At 34.4% G+C, this 17,385-nt stretch overlaps 1 long non-coding RNA gene and 1 pseudogene across 1 annotated transcript; one reads left to right on the top strand and one right to left on the bottom strand.

Moving 5' to 3' along the window:
- The first annotated feature begins 57 nt into the window (after positions 1–57).
- Positions 58–13,442, top strand: LOC138316161 (uncharacterized; annotated as a pseudogene).
- On the bottom strand, positions 13,436–16,885 carry LOC138316162 (uncharacterized). Its single transcript, XR_011207598.1, has 2 exons — positions 14,675–16,885; positions 13,436–14,261 (listed from the first exon to the last, which is right to left on the bottom strand). It is a non-coding gene; the product is annotated as an uncharacterized lncRNA (long non-coding RNA).
- Positions 16,886–17,385: the final 500 nt, after the last annotated feature.

The raw sequence follows: 17,385 nt of genomic DNA, 5'->3' as shown, positions 1-17,385 counted from the left end.
AATAGTATAATACCCGATGGTAAATGGGACTGTTGAAGCTTTAATGTTATGCGCCGATTTAGATAGAAATGGATGTTTTTTTCAACATATCTTGTCTGTTAGATAAATTAAAGGAAAATATTGAATTTAAACATAAATTAATCTGCAAGTAGCAAGAAGTCGTGGGGTCTTTGAAGCTATATTTTTATCTATATTATTGAAATAACCAACAAAATTTGTATAATTATACACTAACGCCCACGATATTTCTTTACCTGGTATCAATTTTTTTAAATCCTCGTTTTATAATTTATATATCTTAATTTAATTTCAAGACCTACGGTTTTTGATAAGTATTAACGATTATCGTCCATATAAACTTATATTATTTAGTTTTTTATTTGTCTAAGAAGAACATTCGTTTTATATAATATAGTTAATGTGACGTTTTATTTCCATGGGTATATTTGCGATCGAGAATATGATAGTTTGCGTCCTATCAATAAGGCAACTATCATACTGTTGTGTTTTTTGTTTTTGTTTTTTTTTGTTTATTTATCTATTTATTTTTTTTATTTTTTTTTTGGGGGGGGGGGGGGGGGGGGGGGTTAAGATAGTTTCATAAAAGACTTATCTACGTCCTTGGTGTTTCATGTACAATGTAATGCTTTCTTTCCTAATCATGAAGCACATTTTATATATCCGGGAATGCACTTTTGGAAGAATAAATTTGTTTGCATTAACCGAAATATTTGACTAATCTTCGTATATGCAACCATCGGCTGCATCAATTTCCACGAAACTTACACCACACATCTAGAATTAACCGACATATAACTATGTGAGAACAGCTTATATTCATTGGAGTCCTTCAGCTGCGACCAACAGCCTCCTTTTTCGAGAGTTTAAAAGTCATCTCACTCCTAAATACACATTACAGGTGATTATCAATTACGGAGGTCTCCTTTCCTTTCAAATACAAGTGATCACCTGATTCTGTCAGAGACTATAAAGGGTAATTTTGTCAATAGAATCGTGAAAGGAGAAGGCGGCACCTTTAGCGCCAAGTACCCGGGTACGTATACAAAGTACACACAATATACTGTATACCAATAATTCATGTGAAATATATTTTTCAAAGTTTTGAAATATAAAGTGTCAACAGCTTTAAATTAAAAAATGTTCATAAATGAAGGAAAAGAAATATGAACTATTGTTAAAATATGAACTTGGCTTTCACAATGTAGGATAATTGATTGAGTTAAGGATGTACTCCTCTGAGAAGTCAAAATTTTCTTGTATTAAACTTTTTTTCTCATATAGATTTTTGGAAATAGGAGTTCATACCATGAAAGAAAATGGAAGAAAAAACATATGTCCGTGCGCTCGTTTTTGAGCTATTGTCACTCAAAGATACCAAAATGACAAAATAGTGGATTTTATTGGAATTTAGCCGTTTTGACCACATACACTAGAATTTAAAGTCATAATTCCCTAATGAGGTGTTTGATATGTATGGATGTTTATAGAATTTATTTTCAAGTAGTCTTCATTAAAAATATATCAGTTATGATTAATAAGAGTAATATTTTTTCTCAAAATAACAACATATGCTACCCCTACCCCTTAATTTTGAGCTCCAAAATGCACCATTTTCAGCCATTTTTGTCAAATTTAACCCTTTATAGAAAAAGTTCTGGTATTAAACTTTTGTCAATAGTTTGCATATCAATAGGGAAAGGGTAGTTCTTTCTAAATCAGGCAGAAAAATGGGGGGTCCGTGTGCTTACTTTTTTGCTCTATTTAAATATTTGTTATTTTTCAATATTTTTGACTAAAAAATAAAAGTGCTCAAATTACCATTAAATGTAGAAATAAAGTGACAAAAGTGTATCATTTCACACATTAATGTTCAATATTTTAAATAACATGAACCCAGTGAAGATTTACAGCAAAAATTAACTTAATACAGCTGAAAATGCTGACGCGGTGATGATTTAAGTAAAAACAATTTAAGTAAAAAATGGGAAAACGGTGGCTCTACTCAAAGCCAAAAAAGACACAATTTCAAAATGGCCGCCAAATGGGCCATTTCTTAAAATCGTTGTGTAAAAAAATCTACTAAAAATAGAAATGTAATTTTTTGACAAAATTTGCTACAGACCACATGCTACATATATTGATAAATCGTATTTGAAAATCTCATAACGTTTTTTATCTATGTCAAAACGAGACTTCAACGGGACTGAAACCACAGAAGAATACATCCTTAAGCAGATTTTCATATATACAATAGTAAAATTCAGGTAAACATTACAATCTGATATACCCATATCTTATGATATACATTGTATATACATTATGTATTAACATGTTGTTTGTTAACGATTTTTGCTAGGGAGCGAAACTGCTACCACGTTCAGATATTATCAAATTCTGTTAAGAATAATTTTTGCTGAAAAATCATTTAATATCCTATGAATAACATTTTTTTTCTAACATAGATTTTTGGAAAGATCTCATAATTGAAAATAAAATGATCATATGTGTGCTTGATTTTGAACTATTGCGATAACTAGTTAAGACAATGTGTGATTTTACAGGACTTTCGCCGTTTCATTTTTCATTTCATCAAATTTCATTGACACAGATTGAACATGTACACTGGATTAAACAACAGGCAAAGCCTATATAAGTTCTTTCCAATAGTGGCAAAAGTGAGAAGAAAAACAATGAAACAAATTAGACATAAATAAACAGGTATCGCTGTTTTAACCATACACTTGACAAGCTGAAGCTATATCTTAATACCTGATTTTCACTATTTTTGTCAGATTCAAAAAGTTCTGATGACTTTACTTTTTTCTAAGATTTTGCAGCCAAAATAATAAAAAGTAGGTTCCCAGCATAAAATTTGGCGTCAGTGTTTTGTCCTACTACAATATTTGTTACTTTTTAGCATTTCTATTAATAAAATAATCATAATATTTAAATTACACTAAACTTTGAAAATAAAATACTAACAATTAAGTCATGATTTCACACTTCAATGCGTCATATATTTACAGCTGATATCGCTAAAAAAAGCGGTCGCATCGTTGAATTATGTGAAAATTTTGAAATATTTCGACGTTCTTCAAAATGATCGTCAATTGAGTTCTTGGTGAACAAAATTCTACAAATAAAAGTCAAAAAGTATTATTGACACATTTGTCATATGGCACCTTGCTATAAAAAGAGAATTTAATTTTTGAAAATATCAAAAAACACTTTGATCAAGGTTGAAACGAGCCTAAACTCTGCATATTAATTAGTTTTGACAAAATTATTGGAGATAAAAAGTTGTCCGTCAATATTTTCAAATTATGAAAAGGGAAAAGATTTTATTAAAACAGAAAGTTCAAAAAGGGGTTTAATGTCAAATATATTTGACAACTAAAACATTATCCGAATTCATTTTTCATTTTAATCTTATTTATGAAAATGCATATGTAACAGGGTAGTGTCTATAACACCAGATCCCCCCCCCCCCCCCCCCAAAGTTTCAGAATTTTTTATTTGCAAAATAGCCATGAAAGACAATATCATCGGCTTATAAAGTAGTAATTAATTCAATAAGAAAACTTCATCGAGCGTAAAATAGTATCCCTGGAAAGTGTTGGCGTTGTTTACTATTTGCATCGCTGCACTTAAGGTATGACCTAGATAATATTTGGTGTACGTAACTTATTTTTGTAATTTTCTGGTAAACAGGATATCGGTTTTTTATATATTAATTAGTTTTAACAAAATTATTTGAGATAAAAAGTTGTCCGTCAATATTTTCAAATTATAAAAAGGGAAATAATGTTATTAAAACAGAAAGTTCAAAAAGGGGTTTAATGTCAAATATATTTGACAACTAAAACATTATTGGAATTCATTTTATTTTAATCTTATTTATGAAAATGCATATGTAACAGGGCAGTGTCTATAACACCAGATTTTCCCCAAAAGTTTCAGAATTTTTCATGTGCAAAATAGCCATGAAAGCCAATATCATCGGTTTATAAAGTAGTAATTAATTCAGTAAGAAAACTTCATCGAGCGTAAAATAGTATCCCTGGAAAGTGTTGGTGTTGTTTACTATTTGCATCGCTGCACTTAAAGTTGTATGGTCTATCACTTTCGCTCGTTTTGTCATAATGAAAACTCTTTAAGCGTTATACACATTTTTCACCGTCTGTCCGAGGTTTAAACTTTCTACTTTTACCACTTTTTATAAAGTTGCAGCACAGGAAGTATGTTTAATTATAAAAGTAAACAAGAGGCCCAGAGGGCCTGTATCGCTCACCTGGTTTGAATGCCAAGAAATGTTCTGAATACAAGTTCATTGTTTCTTTTCTGAAGGAATTTTAATATTAACCTCTAAATCCCCTATTGGGCCCCACCCCTCCTGCCCCCAGGGGGTCAGAGCCAAATTTATACAAGTTCTGTTCCCCTTCCCCCAAGGATGTTTATGGCCAAATTTGGTCACAATCCAAGCAAAACTCTAGGACAAGTAGTGATTTATAGGATTTACCTCTATTTCCCCTATTGGGCCTCATCCGTTCTGCCCCCGGGGGGCCAGAGCCAAAATTTATACAAGTTCTGTTCCCCTTCCCCCGAGGATGTTTGTGGCGAAATTTGGTTACATTCCATGCAGAACTCTATGACTAGTAGCGATTTAAAGGATTTACCTCTTTTTCCCCTATTGGGCCCCACCCCTCCTGCCCCAGGGGGTCAGAGCCAAAATTTATACAAGTTCTGTTCCCATTCCCCCAAGGATGTTTATAGCCAAATTTGGTTACAATTCATGTAGAACTCTATGACTAGCAGCGATTTAAAGGATTTACCTCTATTTCCCCTATTGGGCCCCGCCCCTCCTGCCCCCGGGGGGTCAGAGCCAAAATTCATACAAGTTCTGTTCCCCTTCCCCCAAGGATGTTTGTGGCCAAATTTGGTTACATTCCATTCAGAACTCTATGACTAGTAGCGATTTAAAGGATTTACCTCTTTTTCCCCTATTGGGCCCCACCCCTCCTGCCCCAGGGGGTCAGAGCCAAAATTTATACAAGTTCTGTTCCCATTCCCCCAAGGATGTTTATAGCCAAATTTGGTTACAATTCATGTAGAACTCTATGACTAGCAGCGATTTAAAGGATTTACCTCTATTTCCCCTATTGGGCCCCGCCCCTCCTGCCCCCGGGGGTTCAGAGCCAAAATTTATACAAGTTCTGTTCCCCCTCCCCCAAGGATGCTTGTGACCAAATTTGGTTACAATCCATGCAGAACTCTATGACTAGTAGCGATTTAAAGGAAATGTTGACGGACGGACGGACGGACGGACGACGGACGACGGACGCCGCGCCATGACATAAGCTCACCAGCCCTTCGGGCCAGGTGAGCTAAAAATATTTTAAACGTGTACACGTTTAAAACAGCTCTGAAGTATCCGAACTGTTCCGAACTATTCCGATTTGTACCGGTATTGCCGATATTGGGCACGTGATACGGCTCGGGAGGATCCGATCTATACGGGTATCGCCGATGTCCGTCACGTGATGTTCGGTTTTCCGATATTACCCAAAAGTTTGAGATATAGCGTTGACTGTGGCGGTTCTTTCAAAACGTGTGATATTTCATGCGACATTTACCGCTATGTCAATAGTATATTGGTGTCTTCATGGATCCGAACCATCATATATATTTTATGAGAGTTTGTGATGGTGAAATTTACAAGAAAGACAACTTTAAGGTATGACCTAGATAATTTGGTGTACGTGACTTATTTTTGGGATTTTCTGGTAAACAGGACATTTTTTTATATTTAATGTATTTCTGAGTTTCAATGTATGACACTTAGACGACGCGCAATCTGATTGATCAAAGAAAACCAAGAGTTATAAACCAAGCATTCAATTGAAGTTCTCTATTATGCGTCGCTCGAGTATCTGATGCAGCGATTCAGTTATCTACGATATATTGAAGCCCACTGCTGTGTTCACTTTCTACTTTCTGAAAACACAATCAACAAATTAGTAGTAATTCAAAAGATACGTATACAATACATTATTTCTTTTTGGCGACTTAAACCTTTGTTGTGATAAAGCATTATATGTTCCAGGCACGGCTTGTATTCCCTGTAGTTTACAGATAACTTGTAATGCTCTAAAATATATTTGAAATTAAGTATTGCCCTTTGTCAGTATAATGTGACCGGTGGAGTGCGTTGCTACGTTTCTTCGACGGCATGATTCAGTGATATAGCACTATAAAAAGGGCAACAGTTCCACTATACAAGAAGACGCAACCACATCTAATTCCCAAAACACGCACCTCGCACTTCACACACGCAACACACTGCATACATGGGAGGCCGTCCTTAGATGACCCTGGCTGTTAAAGGACGTTAATTAATCAAACAAACAAGCAAACAAACTGTTCTACAAATAAAGATAAGATAACGAAATCAAAATCTTTTATTAATTTAATTTTTGATTAAATAGGGGTAGATTTAAACGAAATGTATGTATGTTTGTTAGAAATGAAAATGACTAATGATCAACTAGGCTAATCAAAAATAAGTAACGTCAAATCTAACGCAAAAAGATCGCCCCATCATATACAGTACTACTGTCGATTGTAAGCCTATACCTTGCAGTCTTCATCAATAGCTACCCTTTTAAGTTGTCTAAATTTGTAGAGAAATCATGATATGAAACAAGCTATAGATCATGGAAAATTCTTCCTCATAAAACTTTAAAATTAATAATTTTGAAAACAACAATACTTGCTAATATGAATTTTAAACATTTTACACATTTTACTTCATATATTATTTTCCAGGTTACCGAACAAAATGGCAGCAAACAAACAATTCATTGTGATGGCGATAGTAATAGCGCTACTTTGCACCATCGCTGCAGCACTTGACGACGAAGCCCCAAAAAATGTGAACATCCTACACGAGCTTTCTGGGCGGTTTTTGCAGTTTCGATTGAGATCACAGTACGGTGTTTTGTATATGCCGCCACCAAACAACCCCTCGTCAGTAGAGTATCATCCGGAAAGTCCTCCTATTACATTCAGCAACGAAAACATGAGCCCGGTTGTATACCCAAATCTTGCAGCTAATAACCTTCCTGACCAGTTTGAGCATAACTATGCGGCCGCGATTCCGGATTTCCGTGGTAAAGTTTACGGTACGGCAATGCAACGACCTGGAATTTCAACAATTCACACGGAAGACTTGTTACTTAACTTGGTGTTAGAAAGAATGTTAGCGTGGTACAGGGCGTATCATGGCCAGGATCCACCTGCGGTTTACCTGTACACATACTATATACCCTGTCCAGATTGCACAACCATCATACTTAGCGCCATGACAAACTCGATGACTGATACCAATGGTAACACTATTCCGCTGCATGTTGGCTTTAGTCAGTTAATGGGAGGAGTTCAAAATGAGGATGTCAAAGCAGCTAGAAATCGACTGAACAACTTACGAAACACCCTCAATAATAACAATGGAAGTGTACTTGATATAGGTCGTCTGTCTTCAACTGGATCTGGGGCAGTATGCTCACAGCAGGGCTACTCATCTCGGTCCAAGCGAGAGACGCAAGATACTGGCGTATGTACAGATAACGAGATACTCTTCCTACGAATGGACTTCACGACAGGAAAGGCACAGGTTCAATGGTATCAGCCTGATGTGGCCAAAAATAGTCATGCTTGGTTTGGCCTTTTCGACAAAAAAGGCGTAAGAAGGACGTGGGAATATTTGTCGAAGGAAATATCTGGAATCAAAACCTTTAATGCTTACATGAGTGACGGGTTTGAGGTGCGTCTGTCCGATAAATACAGTGCAAATCGATGAGGATATCGTATCCGTGGAATAATTGCGGATTCGGATGGCGGAAAATGAATAAACTTCCAGTGGCGTATGGAGATATATACATGGCTCTTACAGTTACACATAGTCCAGGTGCCAACCAGAAAACCCAAAAATATAGTTCGCATAAAATGTTTTTGCTGATTATGTTGCAGTAGGATATGCTTAATCATAATCCGAATGATGCCACCTCGGCATCTTTGGGGAATTGAAAATATTCAAGATGGCCGCCATGAACGCTCTCAGAAACAGTATTGATCAAATAAAATGAGTTTAACTGTAACGTAATTGCAAAAGATAAGTTTCCGTTCTTAATTTTGCAAGACAGATACATATTCTTTGATAAAAAATAAAATCCAATAAAAACTAATTTTCAAAATCAGTTATTTTACGTCATTATTTTGTCGAAAAATGAACAATATTACTTATATTGCGTAACGTTAAACAGAATATCATATCTAAGGACGACCATTCGGGAAAAAATATTTACTACATCACACAAACTGTTTACGAATGTCCTGCAGGTAAAACATCAGAAGTGTACCTGAGCATGATCGTAAAAGGCGACTAAATTTAGGATATCTTTTTTTTTATCCTGCGTTAAGGAATAGTAGCCAGAGCTTCCCCACAAGGGCGAGCGCTCAACTGCACAAAGTGAGGTGATGTCAAGAGAGACGTAAAGAAGAAAAAAGCAGTTAGGAAGATGTGAAAAAAATGTCCTAAATTTTGTCGCGTTTTAAGATATCATGCAATAGAAGGCAGACGGTACAATTATTATGCCCTACCTACAGGCCAAAAACAACGGTGCGGCGGCCGGAATTACAACAATCAAGATTTACGAACAATGTAAACTAATATTAACATATATAGGAAGCATACAAGCATCATATCAATATTCTTTGAGATAAATTAGTTAAGTACTTCCTTCTAAAACAGCTAGACATACAATTAATACCAATTTAAATGCTAAAAGGGATTACATCTATTGCAATTTGACACATGTTTATGTTTATGCAATATCAAATACTTTGCTTTCATACAATAGACTTTATTAGTCTTACAAATTGCCTATTAGATTGGGTTTTCTATTTTAAAAAAGTGTCAAGTGACTAAGTCACTGAAACTTGTTGTAATATGATTTAAAGGCCAAGAGAAGTCATTGATAATGCATTTATGAATTTACTATACTTCCAGCAAAAAATTGACATGATCATTTTATAACATTTTATAAAACCAAGCCCTTTGTTTTAAACACTAGTTAATACTGTTTTGGTAGTGACAAAACGTTTTAATAATCCCGAATAACAGAAATAAGGACAACTATCTTGTCTTATAACCCAACCCTAAACACTTATTTAGATTAATGTTAATTAAGGATTAACTTGAAAAGATGTTATGAAGATATAACACAAAAATCTGAGTGTACTTTAAATAGCCGCGAAGCTGTTTACTATGAGAGTACACTCAGGTTTTTGTGTTATATCTCCATAATATAACAACTCTATTCAAAGTAATCCTAATAATTCGATTTACTAAAGATAATCTCTTCCATATTCAAAATTTATTTTGGGACTCTTTTGGCTATGAAATCATTACTCCGTCATCTCAGCCAATCAGAAGCAACGTTACAAACGGCGACGCCATTGTTTTCATTTATAGGGCTGGTAAAGTAAATTGTAAGTCAATGAAAATGTTCGTAACAAGCAAAATTGAATTGAATTATTTAAGAATAAATTGATACCCACATCCATTTACATACAATAATATGAAGACTAGCGTGTATGATGTATTTACCTAGATAAAGATCTGTTTCCTCTCTTCATGATCCTGGCTGTTAATAGCACGTTAAGCTAATACCCCAAACTCAATATGGTAAATGTTATTAAATTGCATGGGATACCAAAAAGCCCCCACCCCCGTCACATTATACTGACATTGGACAAACCAGTCCTTTTACTCCCTTTATCAAAAAGATGTTCAATTCATTAAATCAAACATTTTTTTAAATGTTAAAAAAAATGATTTTTGAGTAATGCAATCAAACATCCCACAGAAAGATTTTTCATGTTCATTATATTGGAATGTTGTCATTTTGGACTCCAATATCAAATTAACTAAAACTTGTTTTCTAATGTTGTTACATTAAATACATGTATAACCAATAAATTACACAAAACCAGAATAAAAATATAAATATTATAAACCATAAAGAACAACAAATTCAATTTGGTCTTCGAAAAATATCAAAATTAACATATAATAAGTATAACATTTTTATCTGGTAACTATTTTGGAAATGAATGTATCAGTAAACATTCTCCTTTACAGTTGCTATATCTTTCTACTGATATCGTTGTCAAATATATTGAAGAGTGTAAATCATATGTTTTAGTGACATTTTGATGCTTCAATGTTTATCGCCACATAACATCTTTGTGCATCATAATTATATTCAAACTGGTTACGAAACAAAGGTATCCATTCTATATTAAATAATAATTGAAAATCTGTCTTGAAAGTTTGTCCAGTTGCTCTATGTGTAGGGGATAATAATTGTACCTGCTATCTCTTCATTATCGTAAAAGGCGACTAAATTTTGGTATCTTTTCTTTTTCTTCCCAACATCGCTGCCTAACTTTTGTTAGAGTTGAACTCTCGCCCATTTGGGGAATACATCCCCTGGCCGAGCCTCACATTACTCTAAAATGTCGCAGTCTCTGGTCAGCACAAAGGGAATGGGGACGACTGTTTGCCCGTTGTCATTTTAATGTGACCGGGTGGGTTGTGATTAATAGATTCTTTCTCTACCTAGAGGGTGTGACAACGAAAGCACAACACGAGGGGTAATTCATGAACGTCTACCCCGAGGATTGCCTCACTAATACATATATAAGGAGACACAACACCAATATACCGCAGCCTCCCAAGGCATTCGGAGCACAAGCAACACATCGTATAGTAGAAGCCGTCCTCAAATGGCTTTAGCTGTTAATAGGACGTTTTCAATTTTCTAATCACGTTTGTCCATTAAACGATTCAGCTTAATTTCTCTATCAATATGGTATATCTTGGAAGACTTTTTGCTTGATTCTGAACTGTTTCATACATATTGAAGCATACAAAACATCGTTATTACATGTTATACGTTCAAATATTTAGGCAATACACTTTGTTTATATTTAAATAAAAAGTTATTCTTGTTTTTATAATAGATAAATTCAATTTCAAGAAGTGTGTATTTTCATTTTATGATAAGAATGTATTGCATAATAAACTAGTTTGTTTGTTGTCTTTTTTATTATTATTAAAGTAACGTCCTGTTAACAGGCAGGGTCAAGTTGAGACGTCCTCTCATGTATGCGCTGTGTTGCGTTATGAAGAGCGGGTGTGTTTTGCGAGACTGGTATATTTGTGTTGTGTCTTCTTCTCCAGTGTAACTTTTGGAACTCTTGCCGTTTGTTATATCACTGAAGCATGCCACCAAGACATGCAATACAACCCTCCCAGTCAAATTATACTGACAACGGACGAACCAGTCGTCCCACTCCCGGTATGCTGAACACTAAGCAGGAGCAGAAACTACCACTTTTATAGACTTTGGAGCGTCTTAGCCAAGGGACCAAACCCAGAACCTTTCTCATAGGGACGAGTGCTCAACCGAAAGCCCAAAGTGAGGCGTTGTCAAGGGAGACGTTAGGAGTCGGACGTCAGTTAGGAAGAAGATAAAAGATAAGATCATACATTTAGTCGCCTTTTACGAGTATGAAATGCAACAATGGTACAATATTAACACCCTACCTGCAGTACAAATTAACAAGGTACGACTGAATATGTCATCTTACCAATGATTATAATAAGATTAGTTATATTGCTATGTAAATAAAATCACATGAAGCTTATTACTATATCTTTCAAAATGACTGCTGAATGGGTAATTCCATTTTGGGAAGAAAGAAATCTGTAAATATTAAAAGTGTTGGTTGGTTGGTTACGTATAATGCCCTTTTCACAGAAAATGTCATTTTTAGAACGGTCTACTCTACATGTGTTGCTTTGTGGGATGGTTGTGCTTTGGTTAGGGTGGCTGTGATATGATCAAGAGTGTCTTTTTAATGGTGGAAACATTTTAATGCATCCTCACTGAAACATGTTGCCTAATACATTGGGAGAACATCCCAGTCGGTCATATAATCTGACATCGGCTACATGTATAGTAGTCGTCTCACTCTCTTTCTGTTGAATGCTAAGCAAGAGCAGAAACAATGTACATGTATATTCTGTAAACAATACTTATTGTAGCGCAAGGGGAACATCTGTAAATTATTATTTATCGGCACGGATATAAAATAGCGCAGTTCCATAGTTCAATACCGCTACAAAAGGTACGTTTACAGTAAAGAGTCATGTCTCATGGAACAGTTCCCAGAGCCTTTCTAAACGGTCAACTCAAGGCGGCCAAAAGTGAGGTGGTGTCAAGGAAGACGTTAGGAAGAAAAGAATATATAAAGCCCCAAAGGTCGCCTTTTATGATCATGCAATTGGCAAAAAGGTAGAATTAAAACGCTATAGACACCGAAACCAGCGAAATGTAAAATATTGTCTTTATGAAAACCATACAAAATACCAATCTACATGTAATAACTAATTAATTAAACAATTTTTTCATACAAAAACCGATTTGAAAATTATGTTAATTAACTTATTAATTAAACATTAATTACAAGAGGTAACTTAATTATATTAAAAATTCTGTTCAATGACGGTATGACAAATATCTACACAAAATTTCATCGAAGTGCATAAAGAATTGATGATTTTATAGCATGAATTTCAAATTAGGATGAAAATTTATCAATGTTGCAGTTTGTCAACCATCTTGTCCGCCATCTTGAATATTTCAATTTCCCCAATGATGCCACGGTGGCATCATCCAGTTTCTGATGGAGGACATGTTAAAGAACATTTCTGTGCAAAAACATTTTATGCGAACTATTTTTTTAGGTTGGGTGGAAAATCACCATTTGGCACCTGGACTAACACGGCTACCCTAGAGTTGGAATTTCGTTCTGCAATAATCGAAATGTAACCCACAGTTATGACTACGTCAGTTTACAGAGTTTCGATCAGGCCTTTTCAAACACCTACCAGGAATACGCATGGATTTCCAGCCTAAGTTATGTTACTGGAAATATATATCAGTACCAATTCCCAAACAGGGTGTCGATAGCGGGCGGATTCAGAGTGAAGTACGTGTATGCTACTACACTGAAGTACCACCACGAGGACGTGTACGACAATGCGTCCCCGTTCTGGACCCCAGGTGGTTGTACCAGTGTGCAGGCGTCACAGCAAAACTCTTACACGAGAAACCCTTGCAACGGAGGAAACCCTCTGTGGAGAGATAGTTTCGTCCTGTATGGCTTGGTTAACTTTGTTCACTTTTTTGCGTTCAAGTAGGTCAGTGCGCATATGCAGATAACCATACTTTATATTACACTACAATGTGATGCATCATTCGACTTTAACATAAGCAAAATTGAACACATTTTTAAAATTGTTTATTTCAAAATTCTGAATGTACATTACAAAATTCATGTCCACAAACACACACGCACGCACACACGCAAGCATTGACAGTTGTACATATTTATGCATGATCAATAGCAAAAGTGACAAAACATCTTATTGAGCTCACTGATTCGTACACACTCATACATCCACTAACTGTCCATAACATGATAGCACAAATGATTTACAATTTACACTATGCAAACTAAATTCATATTTTACAGTTAAGAATTTCAAAACTCCCCTTGCCTCTCGAGTCAATATGTTTGTATGCACACCAGCGACATTCCACTGGTCCCTCCTTCTTTTAACACATCAATAGGTCTTATAACATTGTCCACTAGACGTCATCATTAACCTAATGTTTAAAGCTTTAGTACAGATATCATTCACCATGTTTAAAGCTTTAGTACAGATATCATTCACCAAACTTTTTATAATACACGTAGGTTACAATTTGGCAGAAATATGTTTTCTTCTTACACTACTTGAGAAGCTAATTGGTTAGTTTTGCAGAAACAACTACTAGAGAAGTCTTACTGAGAAATAAGTTATATTGTTTACAATAGTGTAAACAAACAAAACAGAATGATGATATGTAAACAATGCATATTCAACTGAATCGTTTGTTTTTTTTTCTGAAAATTCTTTTGCTTCCAACATAAATGATATAAATGATAATCACATCAGTGAAAGATATGGCCAAATTTCTTTTATGCACTGAGAATATGTTTTGGGGTATATATTGTCTAAAGCTACATGACAAACATGTACATATACTGAGTACATAATCTATTATCTGTCATGTAAGGTATTATTGAAACTCGAATAAGTAGTATTGGTCTAGAAAGTTACTTAATATATTTTGATCAAATATACATGTATATATAAAACAGAGTTAAAATATCAGATCCATGTATTTAGGTAAACATTATTGATGATTGTGACTATAAAAAATGTAATAAATGAAAAAATGAAAGTGCTATTGTACACATTATATTAATTAGTCAAGCTTGTCATATAAATAAATTTCCTCACACATGTACCTTTAGTAAGTTCTCATTTATTTTTTATTATTTTTTCATTACTTCAGCTATGAACATTTAATGCTGTGTCATGATTTCCAGGAGAACCTAAAATCAGTACCTGGTAAAAGATCCAGATCCCTCAACTCGGGATGGAGAGTTGCTGGTGCAGTTAAAGAACACATACCGGTATGATACTGTTCATGTGTTAGAGAATAGAAATTATAAATTGTGGTTAGCCTATGGGACAGTGATTAATTTAATATTTGTGGTTGATCAAGCAAGAGAACAAGGAAAGTTTGTACACAACGGACATTTCAGTACACACCCTTCGAATTTAATTCGAATTTAAAACAGGATAATTCTTTAAAATCCGACTGGAAAAATGTACCTCTCTATACACTTCTGCAGTTATCCATCCCGATATATAATATGTGTACAGCATATACAGAATGAGTGGTGCTAAACATTTAACTAAATGCTGAATCGGTAACTTCCTCAATCTAAATGATACATACAATGTACAAACAAATCTGCAACTTCCCAAGATAGAGCTTACTGACCTAGATACACCTAATTAAATAACACACCATAAAGATACATCTTCAACGCATGAGTCAGTTAGTTACTGGTTTACCATCTACATGACTACACCTATTCCTAGGTTTTGTCTTCCTGACTAAAATCTGTGTTCTGTCAGCGTCTTAAACTTAAAATGTCAAATAACCTTAATTATATAGGCAATTCTGTCCCATCTAAAATTCCCCATAATATCCTTAAGTTGATGGCAAAATTATATCTTTTAAGAGTCGTGTCGGGAAAACTCAATTGAAATAAAAAGTCTTGGGAATCTATATCAATGAAAAGAGCATGTAAGAAAGCAAGGTGTTTATTGAAGATATATGCTATGCTATAACTGATAATTTTCTTGTATCCATACGCTACTTTTAAAAGAGATCAGATATTGAACATAAAACAATAACTCAACGTTGACACTCATCCTGACACTGTTTCAAAGCTTAAACATCTTGTATAAAGATGTAGTGATTTCATTTTAATGAAGGACCTTATTTATCTACAACAAGTGAAAATTGAAAGTTAAATAAACTTCTGCATTTATTAATTAAGCCATATAATACAACATTTACAGAATATGAGCTATGACATGTTTATAATGCCAAACATCCTGCAAATGTTGAGTACCTTTCTGAATGTAAATGAAATATTTTTGTATTAGTAAACCTTTGATTATTAAATGAAACTGTTACCATAATGATAAAACATGCAATGTGGATTAATAAAGGCTTCATAATATAAAAATAAAGCATGAAATCATCTTTCATTATCTTACAAGTTAAAACAAAAACAAATACAACAGATAAATAGAAGCTTTAACATTAAAGCCAAAATCAGTTTGGTCATTGACGCTCTAACACCAGTGGATCGACTGCCATAGCAATGATAAGCATATGAAGCCTCTCATTAGTTGAAATAGGGGTCAATTTTGTAAAGAAATTCACAATTTCAAAAATTTATTAGGCATTCTATCAGAGTTACTCCTCTTTGTTTCACTCTGTGATCGCTGTTGCGTAGCAAACTCTATGAACGGAGAATGCATTAAGGTATTTTATCACTTCATCACAATCACATAATGCCATAATGGTGGTTGTGTTGCAGTGTGTTAAAAAAGAGCTGATAACCGAGCTAATGTCACAGCTACAGGTACATCTTCCGAGGAGATGTATTACATGTACTATGAATCCATGCATCAGCACTCTACACAGTGCATGTATGTTACTTTCCTAAAAGCTTTGTAGTTCAATACCTCAAATAAGAAATAGTAAAGCAATGAACCGTGATAGGTCAATTCCATGTGTCATCATCGATTAGGTAAGGTGATAATCATAGACAAATCTTCAACAATCTTGTATTGCTATGTACATTAAAAGCAACAAGTCAGTCAGTATTGTGTTACTTTTCCTTACATACATGTACATGCACAACCATTACTGTGACAAGTCACTTATCAATCTGATGTTTGAAATGTTCAAAATAAGCTTAGTCAAGCCCAATAGAAACTTTTCTTCTTAAAAGAAACACAATAGACAAAAGGTCCAGCCAACCAGATATAACCATCATAGTAGACACTAATATACTGATAGACTAACCAGATATAACCATCATGACACTAATATACTGATAGACTAACCAGATATAACCATCATAGTAGACACTAATATACTGATAGACTAACCAGATATAACCATCATAGTAGACACTAATATACTGATAGACTAACCAGATATAACCATCATAGTAGACACTAATATACTGATAGACTAACCAGATATAACCATCATGACACTAATATACTGATAGACTAACCAGATATAACCATCATAGTAGACACTAATACTGATAGACTAACCAGATATAACCATCATAGTAGACACTAATATACTGATAGACTAACCAGATATAACCATCATAGTAGACACTAATATACTGATAGACTAACCAGATATAACATCATGACACTAATATACTGATAGACTAACCAGATATAACCATCATGACACTAATATACTGATAGATACTAACAATATAACCATCATAGTAGACACTAATATACTGATAGACTAACCAGATATAACATCATGACATAATATACTGATAGACTAACCAGATATAACCATCATGACACTAATATACTGATAGACTACCAGATATACATCATGACACTAATAACTGATAGACTAACCAGATATACCATCATGACACTAATATACTGATAGACTACCAGATATAACCATCATGACACTAATATACTGATAGACTAACCAGATATAACCATCATGTAACACTAATATACTATAGACTACAATATAACATATATAA

This window comes from Argopecten irradians, chromosome 2, assembly GCF_041381155.1.
Source record: "Argopecten irradians isolate NY chromosome 2, Ai_NY, whole genome shotgun sequence".
Taxonomy (NCBI): domain Eukaryota; kingdom Metazoa; phylum Mollusca; class Bivalvia; order Pectinida; family Pectinidae; genus Argopecten; species Argopecten irradians.
The sequence above is the reverse complement of the archived record's forward strand: the minus strand, read 5'-3'. Positions and strand labels throughout refer to the sequence as shown.